A 23,782-nucleotide genomic window follows, 5' to 3' on the forward strand; every position below is an offset into this window, starting at 1 on the left:
AATTTGTATGATACACATCTCCAATTGAACCAAAGGAGTGTATGTTGTCTCCTGCCTATGCCATATAGATATGTATTTTTCTTTTTCTTTTTGAGACAGGGTATCACTATGCAGTCCTGGCTGGTCTGCACTCAGTATGTGGACCAAACTGCCATAAATTCACAGAGATTGCCACCTCACCCAGCTGCTTATACCACGTATATGTGTATGGGTTCAGCAAAACATTTTTTTTTTAAAAAAATTTTATTTAGACACCCTCCAACCCCCAATGTCTTTAGTCCCAGCACACTGGAGCAGAATCAGGCAAAACCTCGGAGTTCAAGGCCAGCCTGGTCTTCAGAGAGTTCCACTAATTTATGTGTAGGTAAATGCACGAGTGCAGGTTCCTGCAGAGTTCAGAAGTGAATTCACAAGTGGTTGTGGACATTCTGCCTTGGGTGCTGAGAAGTGAGATCTCTCTCCAGGAAAACCTTTTGCTGAAGGTAGCTACAACGGTGAGATTGGGAATCCTAAGTACAGAGGCATTAAACAATTTGAGCACCTACATCTATGTCAGACGTTGGGATAGATAGATGACCAAGCTAGTCCGTGTCTTCAAAGTGCAACACTGTATAGGTCAGGGTCATGATTTATACTTAAGGTCAATCCTTCGGTGTTCCTCAGACAGGGCAGAAGTTGGTCAAGTTAAACACTTGCTTGGGTGTAAACTTAACCAGTCAGAAGGTTAAGGGCAGACGGTAATGGGAGATAAAGGGAGTAGAGCTACCGTCGCACAGCCGAGATAAAGGGGTGTGGCCGGGCCCCACCTTTTCCTCACGGTCTTCGGCAGCCCCGAGGCCTCGGCAGCCCTCGGTCCTCGGATCCTCATGCGGACTGTCCCGTGCTCATCCTGGGTACATCCATTCTTGCTGGATCCTTCAGCGCCCTTTGTGAAATGTCCCTAGTTGTTAGTCCTCTAGGGCACACGTGACTCCGCGAGGACTCAGAGGTAAGATAGATGGGGCGGTAGAGTGTCCCTAGAATCCTCACGGGGAGGTTTCCCAGCCCCCAAAGTTCTCATCGCTTTCCCATTAGTGCCTAAGCTGTCATCTTCTCTCCCTTTTCCTCGCAGGTTGCCTCCCCCCACCTGCGCGAGGCCTGGAGTAGGCAGGACCAGCGCTCCTGATCTCGCGAGAGTTCCCCACAAGTCCCGCGAGACTCGCCTGCCGCTGCCGCCGCCGCCTCTTACGTCTTTCCCTTTGACAAGTCGCCGCCGCTGCAGCAAAAATATAAAGGACGCGGCTAGCGCAGCCGCTGGCCAGCCGGGTGCCGGGTGCTGGAGCCGCACCCCACCGCCGCCAGCTCCCGATCTGCTCACGGTAGGTAACACTTCCTCTTTCGCCATCTCCACCTCCCGAGTGTGCTTGGCTGACCCGACCGAGCCGCTCGGGGCCGTTCCGGGGCCGCCTGCCGAGTGGGGCTGCCGGCTCCCAGTGGATGGCAGGCGGAGGCCTGAGGAACCCCTGGTCCCTGGGAAGCCTTTTAGAAGCCGTGCCACCCGTCTGAGGGCCGAGGGGCCCGCCCCTGAATAAGCTTGCAGTCTGCGCCCCTCCGCTCCTCAGGGGTCGCGTCTGTGACCTTCTCCCCTTTATCCGCTAACGAGCGCTGCTCCCTCAGCTGGGACTGGGGCTGGGAGCGGCTCTCCGCGCTCTTTATCTTGGGGAGAGTCGCGACTCCGGTGCTTCCAGTCGCCGGCCGACTTCGGAGGTGTGGAGGTTAAGACCATGTGTCTTTTCTCGTTGTCTGTGTTTTTGGGTGGGGGCAGCTCATCCTTTCTGTAAACCTTCCTCTAAATCTCCCATCGGATAAAATAACAATTTCTAAAGCCCTTGCTACCTGGAGCGGAGACGAGGCGACAGTTGTGTTGTCTCCAGGGTAAGAGGTGGATGGTGATGATGACAGGAGCTAACCCTGGGAACCGTGATGGGTGGCAGGTTCCCGGGAGACACGAGGACAGGAGCTTAGTACTTACCTCTCTCAGGAGGTTATATAAAGATGCGATGTATGTATGTATGCATGAATGTATATATGTATGCATGTATGTATGCATATATGAATGCATGCATGCATGCATGCATGAATGCGTATGTTAGCTGTGGAGCACAGGGACAGAATCTCTATTTGCGTTAGTTTTAAAAACGCGTGTAATACTTTGAAGGTGTATATAGGTAATAAAATAAGAGTGATGAAATTCCAACGAATTAATAACCTGTCTCCAGAGGTAGCATTTCACTGATAATATTTTGGTATATTTCTAACAGACCCTTTGTTTTTTAGTAGTACTTGGCTTGTGCTTGAATGGTACCTCCTTATGGATGTTCCCAAAATGATTTGTTTTATTTGAGTCATTCCTTTGGCCCACTTGTTTAAACCCGGTTATATGTTCATTATCACTGGCTGTTCCCCGCCATCACTGTATTTCATTGCTCCTTCTTCCAAAATAATTGTTGCTCAAATAGCTTTAAAAATCAAACTTTAACATTGTTTTTTTTTGAACATAATAACCGAATATTTTTATAGGTCTGTTTGTGATGAACCTCTAAATTGGGCCAGTGTTTTTATATAAAGCAAAGCTAATTACGATGAGAAAAAATAAGCTTCAAGTTTTAAAAAAATTGATGGCGATGTACCTTTGATTATATGTTTACCTACCTGTGTGTTTATACAAGCAAAAGTGAAAGTACTGCGTGTCTGTATTGTGCATAAATGCACTTATGTGATGCATATTTGTCCTCTGCACCTGCATATTTTAGAAATAAGCTAAAGTATTTTGTCATGTTATTTGAGAAAAAACAGCATAAGGTAGGACAAAAAACAGTTAAGTATAATATTTTTCCCGGAAGATATCTAGGAAGGTTGGAAACTTGGCATCTTTGAAGAGTAGGATAAATTATCAGTAGTCATTGAAATGGATGGCCTTTTAAGGCCTCTTGGAATCAGCAACTTTTATGAATTTTGCTTCCCCTAATGTTCTTATCACTTTGCTTCTTAAATTTCTGGTCTTGCCACGGATCCATTGATTTGCTGGTCATGTATTTTCTCTGTGCAGTTGTGCTGGGAGAAGGCAAATGCAAATGTATCACTTAGTCTTCTCAATGTAAATATATGTGAATATACCATTTTATTTAAATGGACAGCACATTTAAAGAGAATGTGCTGATTTTTGAGTCGGACTGGTTAGTAGAAGATGCATGTAATAAATAGTGAAAAGTCTTAGTGGTGGGAACAAAATGCCTGGCTTCAGTGGGCAGCTGATTTTAAAGTGGACTTTTAGAATGTAAGTGATAATGTTGATACTGTATTTGGGATAAGGTAGAAAATTGTGTTAGCATACTTGTGAAACAAAATTTGAGTTTTAGGTAGAGGCAGAATGATCAAGATTTTCAGGGCAGTCTTGACTATGTGGGAGATACTGTCTCAAAAAACAGTGAACAGCCCTTGAAAATTTTGTAGGTAAACAACCATAAAAGAAACAAGTAATTGAACAGAATTATTCTTTATCGTATATAAAACTTTGCCTTAATGTACCCACAAAACAGGTTGTTAGGGATACCTTCTAAATATTATCAAGATTTTGAACAGAAAATATTGGCTGAGTCATCTAAAAAGGAGATTGTAAAGTCAGCAAAGTCACTAAAACTATTTTTTTTAAACTAAAGGAGCACAAAATAGATACTTAATAGATGCCCTTCTGATTATTTTATTTTTTTTTTCTACTGGCTCTTATAAATGAATGGGAATATTAAATTCCAGAGGAGATCTACCAGCAAAAAAATATGATGCCTGAATCAGATGATGGTGAGGTTTAGTTTTATGTTTTTCTTTTTGATACAGGAGTTTGTGCAGCTTAGGTTGATTCTGACTGTAGCTGAGACTGGTCATGAGCTCCCGATCCTCCTGCGCTTCTCTCTAAGTCCTGAGAATCCTGAGAATACAGGCACTCAAATGCCACACTGGCTTGTTCTGTTCCAGTTTTGGAGATGGTGCCTTACTTTGTTGTTCAGACTTGTCTTGAACTCGTAGAGATCTGTCTCTGGGTCAGAGAGCTGGGAGTCATTACTCCTGGCCAATTTCTAAGTTTCTCATGACTTTTTGAGTATTGTTTGTTTGTTTGTTTTTATTTTTTGTAGAAATACTCTGGTTTTTGGCTCATTTGATATTTTTCTCATGATTGAAATTTTGCATGTTTTGATTATAAGATTGGCCCATGGTTTTGATGTGTTTGGTTACTAATGATATATTTTTTCTTTGTTTTGTTTTTCCATATGAAACTGAGAATTGTTCCATATGAAAAGGTCTCTAAAGAATTGTGTTGGAATTTTGATGGGAAAATCTGTAGATTGCTTTTGATAGGATGGCTGTTTTCACTATATTACCTCTACCAATCCAGAAGCAAGACATTTCTTCTTCTTCTTCTTTTTTTTTTCTCTAGAGACTAGAATTTCTTCTCATACAGGTCTTTTATTTGCTTGGTTAGAGTTGCACCAAGATATTTTATATAATTTTGGCTACTGTGAAGCATATTTCCCTAACTTATATCTTAGCCTGTTTATTGTTTATATAAAGGAGGACTACTGAATTTTCTTTTAGTTTTATTTCCAGCCATGTTACTGAAGGTATTTATCATCTATAACGGTTCTCAGGTAGAATTTTTGGGGTCATTATGTATACTATTATATCATTGAATACTAATGATATTTTAACCTTGATCATTTGTTCTGGGTAAGGGTGCTATTTTTTCCTTTTGTATTCTCTTTGATATATTAATATATATCTTGTAGGAGGTTCTTAAAAACTATAGATTTTTCCCTCAAACTTTCTCCCCTTGTTTGTATGTTAGCATGCACGGTTGTAATTCCTTTATTCTTATAGGAATTGGACTTCATCTCTCAAAGGACATTTGTTAATTCAGTTATTTATATCACTATGGTAGTGTGGGTATTCAGTTGATTCTACAGACTGTTGTCTGATATGATGATATTATGCTGTTCACATTGTTTCAGCTTTGGCCACTGTGTGTGTGTGTGTGTGTGTGTGTGTGTGTGTGTGTGTGTGTGTATGGTGTGGTGTGGTGTGGTGTGTGTGTGTGTGTGTGTGTGTGTGTGTGTGGTGATTAAAGGACAACTTGTAGGAGTTGATTCTCTTCTTCCACCATGTGGATTGATCTTGAGGACCCAACTCAGATTGAAAGTCTTGATGACAAGCATCCTTAGCTACTGACCATCCCACCTACTCCAATAGAATAATTGTTTATGGTATATTAAATATTAGACATAAGCTGTTATGTTATGGGTAGGTTATAAGCAAATACAATGCAGGATTTTTTTTAATGCTTTTCTACTCATGATTTCCTTTTGCAAAGTTTTTAATGTGACCCTGAATAAGTAGTTATATAAAATAAGTATACAAATGAGATAATTACTGATAAACTTATTTTAAAATAGCTGTTTTTATGTGTATATGGATTTACTAAATATGAAAACAAATTTGAATACTGAAAATGGGTCTGTTTATTTCTTTTATAAAAGAAATTAAATCTCGACTGAATGTTTGCTCCTACAGGACATAGAGCATCTTGCAGCATTTTTAGAGTTGATTGATATTTTGGTTTTGTATGGTTTTCTAATCACTGGCATTGAGATTGCTGCTTCTCATAAATTCATAGTACAAAATAGCAGGAGTATATTTCAGAAATTGTGGGAAAGTTTGTCCTAATTCCGAATCAAAGATATTTAATGATTTTTATGTGAAAGTCAAGCCAACTTTAAAAATCAAATGTTCGAACATAAAATAATTCAGAGATATATTAATTTTGATGCTTGTGTGATGAGGATTGATAATAAAAATATTAGAAGCTTTTTTTTGTAATTAAACTATTGTATTTCTATAAAAGCACAACACTTTGTTTGTATGGTAAAAATACTGCAATCCATAATTTACAGTAGTCTCAGTCTGAGCCATGGTATTTCCAGCATTGCTTCTTGGCATTGCACAGTGCCATGGCATGCACAGTACAAAGCATACACACTTTAGCTTTATCACAGGTGCAGCATGGATGAGTGTGCCAGAGACACCTTGGATTCGTTCTTGTGTTCGGAAACCTTTTGCTGTAGCTAAATTTTTGGCCACCCTTGAATTTAGTTACATGATATGATCACTGCCCACAGTTTAAGAATTGGACTATAAGGGCCCCAGAGAACAATAGATTTTGTTACCTGCTAGGGGTGGGGACTCTGGAACCTATCCCCTGAAGGTACTGAAGGACAACTGTATTTATTCCTCTATGTGTTAATGACCATGAGTTTATATCACTACCTTTTCCTCCAACACTACAAGGGGATTCTGACCTTCTGTCATTCCTTATTTGTATTTTCTTTCTTTGACAGAAGCCTGGATCTCAGTATGGTAACATATATTTGTTAACCTTTGGAGTATCTATTAGATAGTTACTTGCTAAGTTATGAAAAGTATTCACAAGATTATATGTGTGCACTTTTTAATCTTTATCTTTAGCTATTTAGGTTAGCTGTTTTATTCTCTGTTCTCTTTAGTGTGACTGTGTTACTTTTGTGCAGGGTAGTTCAGTTCCTTTGTTGCTTCTTTGTTTTCTCTTTTGATTGCTCTCAGTCCGGGTTGATGTTAACTGATTATTGTTATAGATGATGATGATGGTGGCTTCAGGTAAGATCTCCCAAGTATCTCACACTGGGCTCAAACTTGGTATTCTCCTGCTTCAACCTAAGTGTTGGGACTATAAACTTATATCATTGTGTGTGGCATTATTGTTAGTTTTGGTTTGTGAAACTGTACAGTTACTCAATGCCCCTGCTTTCGTCTTTACTATTTAAAATGATGATTCAGAAGTGTCCGTCTATCCTGCTGTTGCTTTCCTCTGTTGCTACCTCTCTCCTATGTTTGTTAAGGAATCAGGAGTTTAAATTTAGTTTCAGATTTATCTCTTCCTCAATTATTTCACCAAAATGAACAGAGTATATGCATTTAAAAACATTAAACCCGTGTTTGCATCCATTGGAACAAATATGGAGGTCAGAGGACAACTTGGAGTTGGTTTTTTGCTTACATGATTTGTGTCATCAGGCTTAGTGATAAGCACCTTTACCTGGTGAGCCATCTCACCAGCCCCTACATTTTCTATTATTTTTTCTCATATAAATTTTTAATTGACACACAAACCACATAACATAAAACTCACCTTTTATTTCTTTACTTAATTTTTGAGACAGAATCTTAATATGTTGCTTATCAGATTCCTGGCCTCAAGTGACTCAACTACCTCTATCCTCCTGAGTAGTTGGGACTACAGGCATGTGCCACCTTGACCTATCAAAACTCTCCCTTTAAAGTGTACAAGCCAGGTTTGATGGTTTGCTTTCTTTATTTTCCCCTCTACCTCAAACTTGAGGTTCTTTTGGCTCCTTCTAAGTTCAGGATTACAGAACTTTGCTGATATATATATATATATATATATATATATATATATATATATATATATATGATATGATATGATATATATATATATATGATATGATATATATGTATATTTAAATTTAAAAGTATATTCACAATGTTGTACCACTTCTCACCTCTGTCTAATTCTAGAACATTACTCTCCAAAGAAACCTTGTGATCATTAGCAGTCATTTCCCTTGTCTGTGTTCTACTTTCTATGTGGGTTTGCTTATTCTATTCTAAGTATTTTGTGTAGATGGAATTGTATAATATGTGGTCTTTTGTTCCTGATTTCTTTAGGCTAATGTAATTTGTTCAGAGTTCATTTATGCTGCAGCATGTATGAGTACTCCAGATTTTTTATCCTTGCCTGCCTGCCTGATATCTATATAACATATTTTATTCATCTATGTATCCATTGACGGACATTGTTTTTTTTTTTTAACCTCTTAGCTACTGAGAATAATGTTACTATGAACATCCATGTACCATGTATGTGTTTGTTTGTATGGGCATATATGTGTGTGTGTGTGTGTGGGTTTTTTTTTTTTTTCTATCTAAAGTTTACGCCTAGAAGGCAATTCCTGGGTCATACGATTATTCCAGGTAAAACTTTTTTTTCTTTTTGGTGTTGGTACTGGAGTTTGCCATCTTATGTTTACTGTTTTGAGGAACTTCTACCTGCTTTCCTATTACCTCTTGGTGCGCATGTGCCCCCCCCCCCCTGTGTGTGTGTGTGTGTGTGTGTCTGTGTGTGTGTATGTGTATGTGTATGTATTTACACGTGCATGCATCTTCAATTTTTTTTTTAAACAGGGTCTTACTTTTTAGGCTGTGGTGGCCTGGAACTCACTGTGTTGATCAGCCTGGCCTTAAATCACAGAAATCTGCCTACTTCTGCCTTCATTTTTTTCTTCATTTTTTTTTAAAAAACAGTTGCATAGATATAGCTACATCTGTGTATGGCATTTAGATTGTTTTTTGTATTTTGCAGTTATAAACGATGTTTCTGTAAGTGACCATGTGTATATCTATTTTTTATTATTAGAAGTATATGGTATATCACCTCCACAGGTTCTAGGAACACACTAATTAAAACTCAGGGTCAAGGATATAATTCAATCCTTGTCTAGCATATGCTAGGTACTGGATGTGATCCCCAGTACTGACAAACAAGCTGATATATTCCTGCATTTAAGGAGATTACATTTTAGTGGCTGTATGAATAATTAATGTTTCCAAGGAAAACCTGCTAGGTGCTTGATTGTGAATAGAACCAGTAGAGGTGTGTGCAGTCTTAAAATGTCTTTGATGCTGATACAGACCTCAGGTAACACTTGATTTCTGGTGATTGAACATGGTTACCAATTTGTGGTCTCTTAATCAGTTAATTAATCAATTTGCTGTACATGGATTGAATCCAAGGCCTTGTGCAGGCTATGTAAATACCTTGGAACTACATCCTCAGTTCTCATTCTCACTCTCTCATTTCAGGTTTATTGTATAAATTTAAGGTATACTGTATTCTTTAAGTGAAATGATATTAGATAAACAATTTTAAAACACCTATCTCACATAGTTACCTTAAAGTGTGTGTGTGTGTGTGTGTGTGTGTGTGTGTGTGTGTGTATGCGCCCGGGTGTGTTGTGTGTATGTGTACATAGGCTAGATGACAACTTTCAGGAGTTGTTTCTTGCCATTTGCTTTCCTTTGAGGCATTGTCTCTTAATTCTACAGTGGCACAGTATACCTCAGGCTAAGTGGTCTGGGAACTTTCTGGCAATTCTCCTGTCTCCATCTCTCTTAGTAGTTCTGGTCTTAGAGATGTGTGCTATGGCATTGGGCTTTTTACATGGTTACACATGTAACTTCATGTTGTCAAGTATGTGTTACAAGCACTTGCACTGGTTGAGGTATCTCCTTGGTTCATCTTTTTGAGACAGTTTCACTGTAACTTGGGCAAGCCAAAAAAATCTGTCTCAGGCTCCTGAATGCTTGGTTATAGGAGTAAGCCATCTGTCCAAATTTGCTTTCTTTACTGCATTCTTTTTTCCTTTCCTTTTCCCCTCTCTGATACCTTACTTTCCTGCCTGTTTGGAAGTTTGGAAAAGACAGTCTAGTAGCTTCTGAGTGGTCAGATGTAAGGTACAGCAGTAGTGACATGTCATAAATGTTGGTGTACTCTGTTTCCCTTGATCATTTTGAAAACAATTTCAATTGTTTTGGCTACATTAAGATTGTTCTGAGATAGTAAGAAGGTATGCAAAATAGAGAAATAAAGTGAGCTGGGAATTGCACAGAATCACTTAGCTTTAAAGTATTTGGTTACCAACAAGTTGTTACTTTGTTTTCCAAAATTTTAACTGAGTATTTTGCATTCTTAAACTATTATTTAAGATGTCTTTCTCTTCTTTCAAAGTTATTTATTTATTTTTTGCTACGTTCTAATCACCATCTCCCTTTTCTTTGCCATCTTTTGGTTCCTTATTTCAGAGTGATTAGGCAGAACTTGGTTTTTTTTTGTTTGTTTGTTTTGTTTTTTTGTTTTTGTTTTTTGTTTTTTGGTACACAAGATAAAATTAATCCTGCTTAGGAGCTAAATGTACTAGAGTGCTTACTTATAAACCTGCTGCTGATAAATTCCAGAAGCCCATACTACTAGAAAGTAACAATTATTGCAATATTGTTTGCAAATCTATATTGTCTTTTCTGTGAATGTTGTTTCAGTAAGTAAATAAAAATAAAAGTGGTCAGGCCTTTACCTATTAAGTCATCTTACTAGCCCTCCTGAGAAATTTTTACATGATCCCAGATATATGGCTATATAAAACATACAGATCATTTACTGATAAAAAAGGTCATAAATGTTATAAAACAGTTCTTTGGTATACTATTAAAAACGAAAATAAGTTTGTGTGCTATAAGGTAGATATAAAACTTGGCTGAATAGTATTGAAGGTATAGAATATCTTCAACATTTATCTTCACATTAACATGTTCAAAATGGCAGAAATATTTTTAAGGCTCTTTCAGAAATTGTGCGAAATTCTATCCTAATCTCAAACTAAAATTAATTCATTATTTGTGAAACTCAAGTCAGAAACTTAAACAATTTTTAAAATGAAATAATTCTAGTATAATATAATCCCACTACTTTTATACTTATATGCTACATTTAGGGGACTCATAAAATCCTTTTTTCCCCCTGTAATTAAACTATTATGTTTTTACAGAGCAGAAAACTTTATATGTTCAATAAATAGCATTGCAATTGTAACAGTCTGGAATCTGAGCAGGCATTTCAGGCAGCTTTGGTTGATGTTGTGTGTCATGACTGTGCACATTGTAAAGCACACACATTGTGTGTTCACAACCAAGGCTGCAGTGAGGTCATGTGATACAGCATGAGTGAGTACTGCCGTAGACACCTTGGATCCATTATGTGTTTGATTTTGAAATAAATGTTGGAAGCCAGAAACCTGCTTATTCAATTATGCGAATTCATGGGGTCCAGAGTCACAGTTTTAGGCAATCTACTTTTGTTGTAGTCTAGCCTGTGGGTTCTGGCCAAAGCTCAACTTCAAATTAAGGTGAACTGCACGTGTTGACAGTTTGTTTGCATTTTGGATTAATTGCACCTGTTAGAGTAACAGATTGTTTAACTTGACATGCGTAATTTAGATTCTTTCATTAAAAGTGTACTGACAGTTATTCTATAGCCCAGCAAATGTGGCTGGCTTCCAGAATCTGTTCATTCAACTAAAAATTAATAAAATGATGTCTTTCACAAGGCAAGGCAAAACAAAATAGCCCAACAAAAACCTCAACGTGTGTTGATAGTCTAGAAAATTTACATTTCTGATTGCAGCCATTGTTTGGAATCATTACACTAAAAAATTGTTAAAAATAGAAATATTTTATTATTTATTTGAAAAATTTAAATTATCTTTATTATGCATATATGTGTGATATATGTCCTTGTACCAAGGTGTGTATGAGGTCAGAGGACAATTTGTAGGAGTCAGTTCTCTTTCTGCCATATCATGGATCTTGGGAATTGAACTCAGATCATCAGGGTTGGTAGCCAGTTCCTTAAACCACTGAGCCACCCTGCTGTCCCAAAACAGTAGGATTAAAAATAGATGTATGCCATAACTTAGTCCTAAAACGTTGTCACTATATTTTTTGTTTTTGGTTCTTTTTTTTTTTTTCGGAGCTGGGGACCGAACCCAGGGCCTTTTGCTTCCTAGGCAAGCGCTCTACCACTGAGCCAAATCCCCAACCCTGTCACTATATTTTTGCTTTGACCTTTTGTCAACAAGAATTAAATTTATTTTCTCTCTTTGGTTTGAATCATATTTAATTTAGTGCTTTCTACTTCTGCTTGCTTCTTTGCCATGGTTAAATTAGAAGCAATTCTAAACAGTTACTAGCACTTACTGCTGCTCTTTGAGAGAACTTGAGTTCAGTTGCCAGCATCCATATGACAGCTTACAGCTGTCTGTGTAACAGCAGTTCAAGGGAATCTCATGCCCTCTTCTGACCTCCATGGACATCAGGTTCACATATGTTGCATATATGTGCACTCAGACACCTACACAGATACTGATATAAATACAGAGTTTTAAAAAAATGTTGGAAAAAACTCCACACTGATCGAATCTGAGAAATATTGAGCATGCTTTATTTCCTGCTGTATCAAATATTCAGCCAAGATTTAATTCATTATTTAAAAACAAGAATAGCCACCTTTTTACTGTGTAAAGTTGCTTTTGTCTTTAATAAGTGATGAGGTTATTATGTATAGCAAAAGACAGTTAAAAATAAATATATGATTTATTGTTAAAGTATAAAAAAATACTATATCTCAGATTATGAAACTGCTGGCTGCCTACTTCACCAAGAGGGCCACTTGTTTCCTAAATTTCACATGTTATATGAAAGAATACACAGGGAACTTAAAATAGCTTTTGTTACTCTCTTTATTAGCTATATGTCTAACAAGTAGGGAACATAGAAAGCAACACTTAATGTTAATTTTCATGGTTCTATGTAAAAGATACATGGGTGGGTGGGTGGGTGGTGGGCTCTGAATTTATTAGACCTGAAGGAAGTATAGGAGTTAGGTCAAAGGGTTAGATACTTCAATAGGCCAAGCGGCGGCAGCGAATGCATCTCAACTGAGTGATAATAATGATTGACGGGAATGACTGCCTAACTAGAGCAGAGATGGCACAAGTACATGGCATGGTTAATATTTGGTAGACTGTGGAAGGTTGTATAGTGAGCGATTTTGGTATGAAACTTCATCAGTTGCAGTCCTGGCAGGAAACAAAAGGATAAGTCGTTGATATTTTGGCTAAAGAAAAGGAACAGGATTGTGACATTCCTAAGACAGCACTGTTGAGAACCTATCAAACCTGTAAACTTGAGAAAGCATGAAGACCTTGGAACCAGAACTGGACAAATGGATGCCAGTGTATTGGTTAAGACTGGTGGCTTTAGAGGAAAAAGTTCAGTGAGGTGGGAAGGACTTGAGAAATAAAGGTTGTAATTTCATTTTCATCTCATTCTCCCACCTTACCAGTGCCCTTCTTTGTTCTAATGTAACAAGAAGTTAAAAAGGTAGGAGATTGCTGGATGATGGTGGCTCTTCCCTTTAAATTCTACCACTTTAGAGCTAGAGGTAGGCGATCTCTGAGTTTGAGACCTGCCTGTTCTACAGAGTGGACTCTAGGACAGCCAAAGCTACACAAGAGAAACCTCTTGAAAAACAAAAACCAAAATAACCACAACAGTAAAAGATAGGGGAGTGTTATAACGAAAATGCTTGAGGGAAAGACTTGCTTTAAAATATTTTGCATCTTCATAGAAAAATGCAACACAACATCTGGTACACTATTCTAACTTACAACACAAAGGATGAAGGCAGTCTATTACCTGATTTATTTTTAATAGTCTCAATGTGGCTAGTTTTATTATTTCATTTTAGATTAATTATGAGACCAGAATTATTTCACATCCTCTACAGAGTTCCTTAGGGAATTGGATGCCAGTGGCTGGCAGGACAAAAAAAATTAGGAGAGTACCAGTCTTGAAAATCATGTCTAGTTGTGGAATAAAGAGGGCCAGAGTAATAAAAACAAGCACATAAGAGCAAAAAGACAGGTAGAATAGGATAAATCTCATCTGTCTGAACGAAAATAACATGAGAAGGAAGATCTGAACCAGTCTCTATCAGTGAACATGGGGTAATTACAGTGCAGAGGCTTTTGAAGAGAGATCTTTCTCAATAGGCCTTTGAAGTATGAATTTTGATAGGTAAGTGAGGGGGACCCTTAATCATACAGAGTAATGTGCGCAAAGGCACAAGAATGGAGCATTTGGTTTGTTAAAGGTTAAGGCAAAGGGCTTAGTAGTTAAAAACACTTGGTCTTGTAGAGACCTGGGTTTGGTTCCCAGAACCCACATGATATCTTAGAATCCCCCTAACTCTTAATTCCAGGGGATCTGACATTCTGTTCTGGCTTCCAGGCACCAGGAAGGCACATGGTACCATGCAGAGAAAACATTCAGACGTTCAAAATTAAATAAATAAAATAATAGATTAGGGGTACAGTTAATTGCACTGGACTTGTAGGAATGAACCAGCCTGCTTCTGAATAGACTTAACTCCACAATAATGGCTTAGTAGGAAACAGAGCTGCTTTCGCTTTGTCTTTAATATCTGGGCAGTGATAGAGTTAAATGTTAGAAATGAGCTTTAGAGCTGGGATGGTGGTACATGCCTTTAATCCCAGCACTTGGGAGACAGAGGCAGGCAGCCTCTGAGTTGTCTGAGGCCAGCTTGGTCTACAAAGGGAGTGCAAGGACAGTCACAGCTACATAGAAACGCTGTCTGGAAATACAAACAAACAAACAAAAGAACTTCAGATTAATTTGGCAGAAGTAGGATAGAATATATTAGGACACTTCAGGCACTTTCCAGAGCAGGTTATGAAAGGTATTGTAGGGCTGGGCCAGTGGGATTATCTGAGAGGTTGCCATGCTATATAAAAAAAGAGAAGTTAAAGGCTCTGTGGTTTTGACCCTGGGTTACCATAAGGGTGATATGACCAAAGGGTCTGTTTTTATAAGAGAGTATAGGGAGGTGGAGAAGCTGGAAGAGATGCTGGGACTAATTTTAGATATAGTGAAATGGGGATAAGAAACAGTGACATTTTGAAATATAAGACTGCTGTTCTGCAGAGATGCTGATCAGGGAAGGAATTTTGGAACTAGCAGCCTCAAATGGACAATGAGGCAATTGGTTCCTTTATTTTTGGTTACTTTTGAGGCAAACTTAAGGTACAGGAAAATTTATTATTTTAACTATTTGACAAGATTTGACAAATATTTAAAATGATTTAACTGTCACACTCTGCCCATTTCATCCCTCAAAAGTTTCCTTGTACCATTTGCTGTTAACTGTTCTTTATCTGTTTCCTAGGCAGTGGTAAGCAGTGGTCTACTTTTTTATCACATTGGTAAGCAGTGGTCTACTTTTTTATCACATTGGTTTTATATTGTCTAGAATTTAATACATAAATACATACATACATAATATATACATACATAAATACATACATACATACATAATACATACATACATACATATGGGAAGTTAGTTATGCTGTGTTTTTCTTTTATGAGACAGATTTTGTTATGTAGCTCAGGTTGGCCTCAACTTTGTGATGTTTCTAACACTGCTTCCTAAAGTTAGTCTTTGATGCCTTGCTTATTTTATTCAACATAATGCTGTTAGATTCATTCAGGTTGTTTTTATAAGTTTACTTTTTAAACAGTTACCGAGTAGTATGCTATTGTATATAGACTGTAACTTACATCCATCTCTTTAAAAGGTTTTATTTATTTTTAAAAGATTTATTCTTATAATTTATAATTATGTGCATACATGTGGGTATGTGCTCACTAGTGTTTTCAGAGGTTAAAGATCAGATTTCTTGGAGTTGAAGGTACAGGCAGTTGTGATTACCTGATGTGGGTGCTGGGAATTGAACTTAGAGCTAAAGGAAGAGCAGTGCATTTTCTTAGCTACTATGCCTTCTCTTCAATGCACATTCTTCTACAGATGGACTTTCGAGCTTCCAGATTTTAGCTGTCATGAATGATGCTGCTGTGAGGTCATGTGTAAATATATAGTAAATACCTAAGGAATAGATTTTTGTGAATCATGAAAGTACAGTGTATGTTTTTAATGAACTTTATACTTAATTGTCAAATAGTTTTTCCATCTTCCATTTCTTTTTTTTGCTGAATATATAAATGTATATTTTAATTAGTATTTGAAACATAAATGTATAATTATATATATGAAAATATATACTTTTATATTTATGTAAGTAAAATTATATAAAATATGCATTATTATGTTTATTATAAATATATTTGTATATATTTATATATAAAATAAGCATATAATAAAGTAAATAGTATAAATAAAATATATAAAATAAATATATATTTACATAAGATAAAATAAATATAGGATGAAAAATAAATGTTTTCATGTTTTAGTGAGCATGCAGAATATTTTTTTTTTTTATTAACTTGAGTATTTCTTATTTACATTTCGAATGTTATTCCCTTTCCCGGTTTCTGGGCCAACATCCCCCTAACCCCTCCCCTCCCTTTCTATATGGATGTTCCCCTCCCCATTCTCCCCCCATTACAGCCCTCCCCCCAACAGTCACGTTCACTGGGGGTTCAGTCTTAGCAGGACCAAGGGCTTCCCCTTCCACTGATGCTCATTGCTACCTATGAGGTCAGAGTCCAGGGTCAGTCCATGTATAGTCTTTGGGTAGTGGCTTAGTCCCTGGAAGCTCTGGTTGGTTGGCATTGTTGTTCATATGGGGTCTCGAGCCCCTTCAAGCTCTTCCAGTCCTTTCTCTGATTCCTTCAACGGGGGTCCCGTTCTCAGTTCAGTGGTTTGCTGCTGGCATCCGCCTCTGTATTTGCTGTATTTGTTTTTGAGATGGGGGGTCTTACTATGTTGCCCACATTAATCTTCAACTCTTGAATTCAATGATCCTCTTTCCCTAGCCTCCTGAGTACTTATGACTATAGCTGTGTGCCATCCTGTCTGTCTTCTCGATTCTTTTTTTTTTTTTTTTTCACATATTTTGAGACAGGGTATCTCTGTGTAATAGTTTAGGCAGGCATGGAACTTGCTTTGTAGATCAGGCTGTCCTGGATGGAACTCACCATTTGAGTGCTGGGATTAAAGATGTGTGCCACCACACCTGGCAAAATATATTCTTGTTATAAATCCTTTATTGGATACATGGTTTGCAAATAGTTTTTTTTTTCAGTTTGGCTTGACAATTTTCTGATTTCAAAAATTTATTGATATTGTGTGTGTGTTTCCGTGTGTGTGTGTGTGTCTGTGTGTCTGTGTGTCTGTCTGTCTGTCTGTCTGTGTGTGTGTATGCATGTGTGAATGTGGGTGTGTGCATGCCACTTGATGTGTGTAGAAGTCAGAGGACAATTTTAAAAAGTTGGTTCTTTCCTTTCACCATGTGATTTGGGAATTGGAACTTGGTTTGTCAGACTTGCCCAGCAAATGCTTTGGTTTTACCTGCCTAGCTCTCCTGCTGACCTGACTCTTAATTTTCTTTTTTTTTGTTTGTTTTCCTTTGTCTTAAAAAGATAGTTTTATTTTAGTTTATGTATATGAGTGTTTTGCATATGCGTATGTCTGTGTAGTACATGCTTGCTTGGTGCCTGTGGTGGACAGAAGAGGGTATTGGATTTCTTAGAACTGGGGTTATAGTTGTAAGCCTCTATGTGGGTGTGATGAACAGAACCTAGGTCTTTTGCAAGAGTAGTGAATGCTCTTAACTGCCGAGCCATCTTTGCAACCTATATATTGTTTTAATAATTACATTGGAAAGTTTTAAGTTTGGATTGTCCCAAGTTATGATTTTTCTTATCTTAACCAACTCTGCTAAGTTTGTCTTTTTTTTTTTTTTTTCCCTTTCTTATTACATGGCCCAAGCCGAAACTAGTCTCACATCTGGCATCTTCTTGACTAAACTCTTAAGTGCTGGGATTGAAGTATACAATCACTATGTCTAGCCTTTATTTTTCTTTTACAGATTTTTAGGTTTAGCTCTAACATTTTGGTTCATTAAACAAATTTGAGTTGACTTTGTGTATGGCGTGAAGTTAAGATAAACTTCATTTTACCTCTATATGTATAAATCAGTTGTTCAAGCACCTTTTGTTAAAAAAGAAAGGAAACTGCCTTAGTATGTTAGTTAAAAAACAGTTGGCTATATAGTTACTTGGGTCTCCTTATGTATTCTCAGTTAAGTTCTGTTGATTTAACTTGATGCCAGTATCACAAGCCTTGTTTATATTAGCTTTATAATCTCTAATTCAATAAATTTGATTTTTTTAGTTTTGTTTAGTGTGTGTGTGTGTGTGTGTGTGTGTGTGTGTGTGTGTGCACATGTGCGTTGGGGGGTAAATTTATACACCTCTATATGTATGTGTGTGTGTCTATGCTTGTGTAGAAGTCAGAGGTCGGGGCTGGGGATTTAGCTCAGTGGTAGAGCGCTTACCTAGGAAGCGCAAGGCCCTGGGTTCGGTCCCCAGCTCCGAAAAAAAAGAACCAAAAAAAAAAAAAAAAAAAAAAAAGTCAGAGGTCTTCCTTGGTGGCTTTCTACTTTCTTTTTGGACTGACTGAAGCTTACTGATTGACTAGATTGGCTAGACAGCAAGCCTCTATGGGGCTTCCTTTCTCTGTCTTCCCAGTACTGACGTTACAGAGGTACGACATGGGTTCCTATTTTTACTTGGGTGTTGGGCCTCTGAACTCAGGTCCTTATGTGTGTGTAGCAAGCACTCAAGCACTGTACTGACTGAGCTATCTCCCCCTCCCAACTTTGTTCTGACCCCTCATTTCTATTCTCTTCTCTTTCTTCCTTTTTCTACCCCTCTTTCTCTTCCTTCTCTTCTCTTTTACTTTGTCATCTTCATTTTTTGGGAAATGTGATCTTGCTGTTATCCAAGCCCTTGGCCTTATACTCCTGAGCTCAAGGATCTTCTTGTCTTGGCCTCCCAAGTCTTTGCATGTCTCTCCTGCAAAATTCAGAATAGGACTGGAAAAAGTCTTTGGTTATGGTCTGATTTGATACTGCCCCACCTCTCTTTTAGCCCTGAAATCTCTTAATAATCTTGAGTTTGTTATTAGGAAGAACATATTTTAAATCATAACAATAGACCTTTTAGAATGAGCTGAATTGACATTTGATTCTTTGAAACATTTTGAGGTTTTTAATTAAAAAATTTAGAGTGATATAGAACCTGTTAAATTACCTCTGATATGATTGATGTTCAGAAGCAGTGTGACTTACTCCTTGAAAGGTCATGTGTCAAGCTGCTGTCTTTGAATTCTTTTTTTTTTTTTTATTAACTTGAGTATTTCTTATATACATTTCAAGTGTTATTCCCTTTCCCGGTTTCCGGGCAAACATCCCCCTCCCCCCTCCCCTTCCTTATGGGTGTTCCCCTCCCAATCCTCCCCCCATTGCCGCCCTCCCCCCATAGTCTAGTTCACTGGGGGTTCAGTCTTAGCAGGACCCAGGGCTTCCCCTTCCACTGGTGCTCTTACTAGGATATTCATTGCTACCTATGGGGTCAGAGTCCAGGGTCAGTCCATGTATAGTCTTTAGGTAGTGGCTTAGTCCCTGGAAGCTCTGATTGCTTGACATTGTTGTACTTTTGGGGTCTCGAGCCCCTTCAAGCTCTTCCAGTTCTTTCTCTGATTCCTTCAACGGGGGACCTATTCTCAGTTCAGTGGTTTGCTGCTGGCATTCGCCTCTGTATTTGCTGTATTCTGGCTGTGTCTCTCAGGAGCGATCTACATCCGGCTCCTGTCTTTGAATTCTTATTCAGCTGTAGTAAGAATGCACTGTGCCCTTGGCAAACTGTTTAACCTCTCTGTGCTTCTGTTTCCTTTGCTGGTGAGTGGGGGTAATCTGAGCACCTGCTCCATAGAGCTATCTTTACCATCCAGTAATAGTTCCTGCCTTGTAGAAAGTGTTCAATAGATGTTAACAGCTGTCATTGCTCTGTTCATGTGGAGAGTGCGTAAAAGCTTTAGAATTTGGCAAATTCACTTGGAGGAACTATTTTAATGACTTCCTTGTAGGAGCCCTTTGCACGAGTCTTTTAGTCTTTTTTTTTTTTTTTTTTTTTTTTTGGTGGTTTCAGGAAAATATTGATAGTGTTACTATTTTTAACCACTAGTTGGATTTGATAATTTTGGATTTGTGCATTGTATCAGGAAGAAAGACAAAGACAAATGAACTTTTAGTGGATAAATCATCATTATAGATTTAAAAACAAAATAACAGCAGTTTGCCACGAGTTAGCCGTTTCATCAGTATTTCGAATTAGTGGTTCTAGAATAGAATTAGTTTGTCCCTTTTGTCTATAGTCGTCTACAGTTTTTATGTGCTGAATAAGCACATTGGCTTTTTGCTTTGTTGACTAGTTCTTACTGATGTAGCAAAAACAATTTGTAGCAAATGCAGTGAGTCTTTTCCCTTTGTGGGTATTTCCTTTTAAATACTGGTAATCACAAACATTAAGTGCTGATTTTGTGCAATTAAACATTGATGACTTTTATCAAAAGACAAAATGAGAAGAAATCGAGTTACAGATTTTTTTTTTTTTTTTGAATTCTAAATCTGGTCCTCATTCTGTAACTCGAATAAGTGATCCAGTGAACTGAGCAGAGAAGATGAGCTTTATAGACAGGAAAGGGCTGAAGTAAGCAGAAATAAGGAACAGATTAGACTGGTCCTTTAAATCTGCTTTGCTTGTGTAGGATAAAGCAAAAGGTTTTTGTCATATGCCTAAGACCGGCTCTTTTGGGATGTGACTGTCTCCCTGCTCTTTTGGTAGATGAGATAATGGCTTAATGATAACTTATTGATGGGTACTCTCATATGGTTTGGTCTGTAAAACTTTATGCAGGTGCTCAGTCCGAGTCTGTCTCCTCTTCTACAGTTTTGTTTAACAATTTATTTGAGTAAAAGTACCCAAACAAATCAGCAGGTGCCTGGGGTTGTGAGTGCAGTCAACTGCACTGCAGCACATGTTGGAAATAAAACTGCAGAACTTTGGAAATGGGCTCTCTTCCTGAGCTTGGAGAAGTGAATAGCTTTGATAAAGGTCTACTCAGTAGCAGCCCTCCTTTTACTCTCTGAAAGTCTGGAGGTAGGCATGGAAGCTCTAATCCTTTACTCACTTGTTTGGTTACTTTGATACCCATTTCCTTCAGAATGGAACTCACCGACCATTCACCTGAGCATACATTCAGATATATTAGAATGGAGCTTGCTTGTGAATATCAAAAAAATTCCCCCATCACTTAAGATATTGCTAGAGTCTTAGAAACAATCAGGAACCAGGGACAAAAACTAAACAGTATGCTTTTCACTTTGTTAAAAATACACATTAAACAGATAACTACAGAAATAGTGTATAATTACAAACTGTGAAAGGTGTTAGGGATTTAAAGTAGTGGTTGCTGTGTATTTTAAAAGATGGACATACTCTCATATGGGTACAGTTAAGGATAGATTTCCCTGAGGAAACGATAATTAATTTATGATTAAGTTGACTTACTGAGTCCAGAGTACTAAGTTCTCGGTGTTGAGCTATTTAAACTGAGATCTTGCACTAGATGTTGACTGGGTGAAGGCAAGTAGAAGGAACAGCATATGCAAATGAAATAGAAAGGGATCAAAGTATCTCAGGTGTAGCCATGGAAGAGAGAGCCAGGGGAGAGATCAGTTCTTGGCCGCTTTCACCATAGAATTTGTTTTCTGTAGTAAATTGTTAAAAACTTCTATTTTATTCTTCATGAAACAAACTTAGAATTTGTTAAGAAACACAGGCACTAAGGGAGAGAAAGATGCCAAAGAAAGGCTAGCATACAGGCAAGACATGGGTGCAGGCTTCTTGAGTTCTTGAGAGAGTCCAGATTCTAAGTTTTTAAAAATTGTTATTCCATGTCACATAGATTTTACCAGCCAGTTCATTCAGATACCCTCTTCTCATCTCGTCTCATCTTCTTTTAATGGGACAAGATTTTTCTGTGTAGGAACTCATTCTGTAGACCGGACTACTCTCAAACTCGCAGAGATCCACCTGCCTCTGCCTCCCGAGTGCCAGGACTATAAGTGTATACCATCTCTACTTGGATCAGATAACTTTTTTTGAGACAAGTTCTCCCTATCTAGTTTAGACTGGTCTGGAAGGTTGTATATAGTCCAAGGTAGCCTCAAACATATGGTTCTCCTGCTTCTGAGATTACAGCTCCATGTCACTATGCTCAGCTATTTGTGACCCCTTCCTTAAATTTGGAATTGGACTTCCCTCCCAAAGTCTGGTGGCAAAATGTTTTATTTATACTTTTTAATGAAATAAGAAATAGTACCTAACCACTAAATGGTTAGTTAAGGTTTAGAGAAACTGACTGTAATAACCCTATCATGTACCCCTTTGGTTACCCGAATGATTTAATTAAGGAAAGTAATTGCAATTAATTAGTAATTTAGCAAACCTTGTGGTGATGATTTAGGTTGCATGCTAGGGAGTTAAAATTGAGTGAAACAGGGTTTTGATGTTGAGGTCTATGTTACCTATTAGGTGATTTAAAAATCCTTCATAACTATAGTTTAAAGTATATGTTGAGGCATTTTGTTAGAAAGTAAGAATGCGGGGGTTGGGGATTTAGCTCAGTGGTAGAGCACTTGCCTAGCAAGCGCAAGGCCCTGGGATCTGTCCCCAGCTCTGAAAAAAAGAAAGAAAGGAAAAAAAAAAAAAGAAAATAAGAATGCACTAATTCTGAAAGGCCCTATACAATTTTTGAAGTAAAAATTGAAGAAAGAATAGAAAGGATTTTATTCATAGGCAAATGGAATGAACTAGAAAATATCATCCTGAGTGAGGTGACCCAGTCACAGAAAAACACACTTGGTATGCACTCCTTGATAAGTGGATAGTAGCCCAAAAGCTTGAATTACCCAAGATGCAATCCACAGACCACAGGAAGCTCAAGAAGAAGGATGACCAAAATGTAGATGCTCCTACTCCTTCTTAAAAGGGGAAAAAATATCTATAGGAGGAGATATGGAAGCAATGTTTAGAGCAGCGACTGAAGGAACTGCCGTTCAGAGCCTGCCCCACATGTGGCCCATATATATACAGCCACCAAAACTAGATAAGATTGATGAAGCTAAAAAGTGCATGCTGAAAGGGACTGGATATAGATCTCTCCTGAGAGACACATTCAGAGCATGTCCAATACTAGCATGTCAATGCTAGCAGCAAACCACTGAACTGAGAACAGGAATTAGAGGATGGATTGAAATTGCTGAAGGAGCTTGCCATCCCATAAGAACAACAATGCCAACCAACCAGAGCTTCCAGGGACTGAACAACTACCCAAAGACTATACATGGACTGACCCAGGGCTCCAACTGCATATGTAGCAGAGAATAGCCTTGTTGGGGCACCAGTGGAAGGGGAAGCCCTTGGTCCTGCCAAGGTTGGACCCCCAGTGTGCAGGAGAATGTGGGGAGGGGAGAGTTAAGGGGGATTGAGGGGGGAAACACCTGTATGGGGGAGAGGGAGGTGAAGGGATGGAGGGGCTTATGGACAGGAAACAGGGAAGAGAATAACATTTGAAATGTAAGTAAAGAAATATATCTAATAAAAAAAGATATTAGAAGCAGTTTTCTTAAGGTCTTTTTGAAAGGACCATTATTAAAAACTTTCAGATATGAATAGAGTAAATGAGGAAGGGAGGGAGGAAGACAAGTGGGGGATCTTTGATTTCTGATTGTAAGAAGTTAGTTGTTGAACTTCAGATCAGCCAATTGAGGCTTTGAACATATAAACTCCAGATTGTATTTGTACTGAGTTGGAGAATGAGTTGGAGATGAGGAAACTCTGTGGTCTAGGAATTTAATATATAAGCTATACTAAGCAGTAAAGATGGATCGTCACCTTAAAGAAAGAGTTGTAGGGAGAGGAATCAGAGGCAGGAACTGGCACACTTTCAAAGAAGTGCTTCGGTGGAGTGTGGGCATTTATATTTTGGTAAGCTCTATCACTTGATCCTTCCTCATATAGACAGCATTTAGAATTCATTTTTTTCCCAGGGAATGATATGAGACAATGAAATAGTACT

General features: G+C 38.1%; 1 protein-coding gene across 15 annotated transcripts in view; it reads left to right on the top strand.

Annotated features, from left to right (window-relative positions):
• The first annotated feature begins 1,228 nt into the window (after positions 1–1,228).
• Positions 1,229–23,782, top strand: part of Herc1 (HECT and RLD domain containing E3 ubiquitin protein ligase family member 1) — a 168,981-nt gene continuing 146,427 nt past the window's right edge. For all 15 annotated transcript variants that reach the window (XM_087562124.1, XM_087562106.1, NM_001420916.1 and 12 more), the window contains exon 1: positions 1,229–1,358. The gene's annotated coding sequence lies outside the window, so the exon portion shown is untranslated. The remainder of the gene's footprint in view (positions 1,359–23,782) is intronic.

The sequence above is a fragment of the Rattus norvegicus genome, chromosome 8, assembly GCF_021556685.1.
Source record: "Rattus norvegicus strain SHRSP/BbbUtx chromosome 8, alternate assembly SHRSP_T2T, whole genome shotgun sequence".
NCBI lineage: Eukaryota > Metazoa > Chordata > Mammalia > Rodentia > Muridae > Rattus > Rattus norvegicus.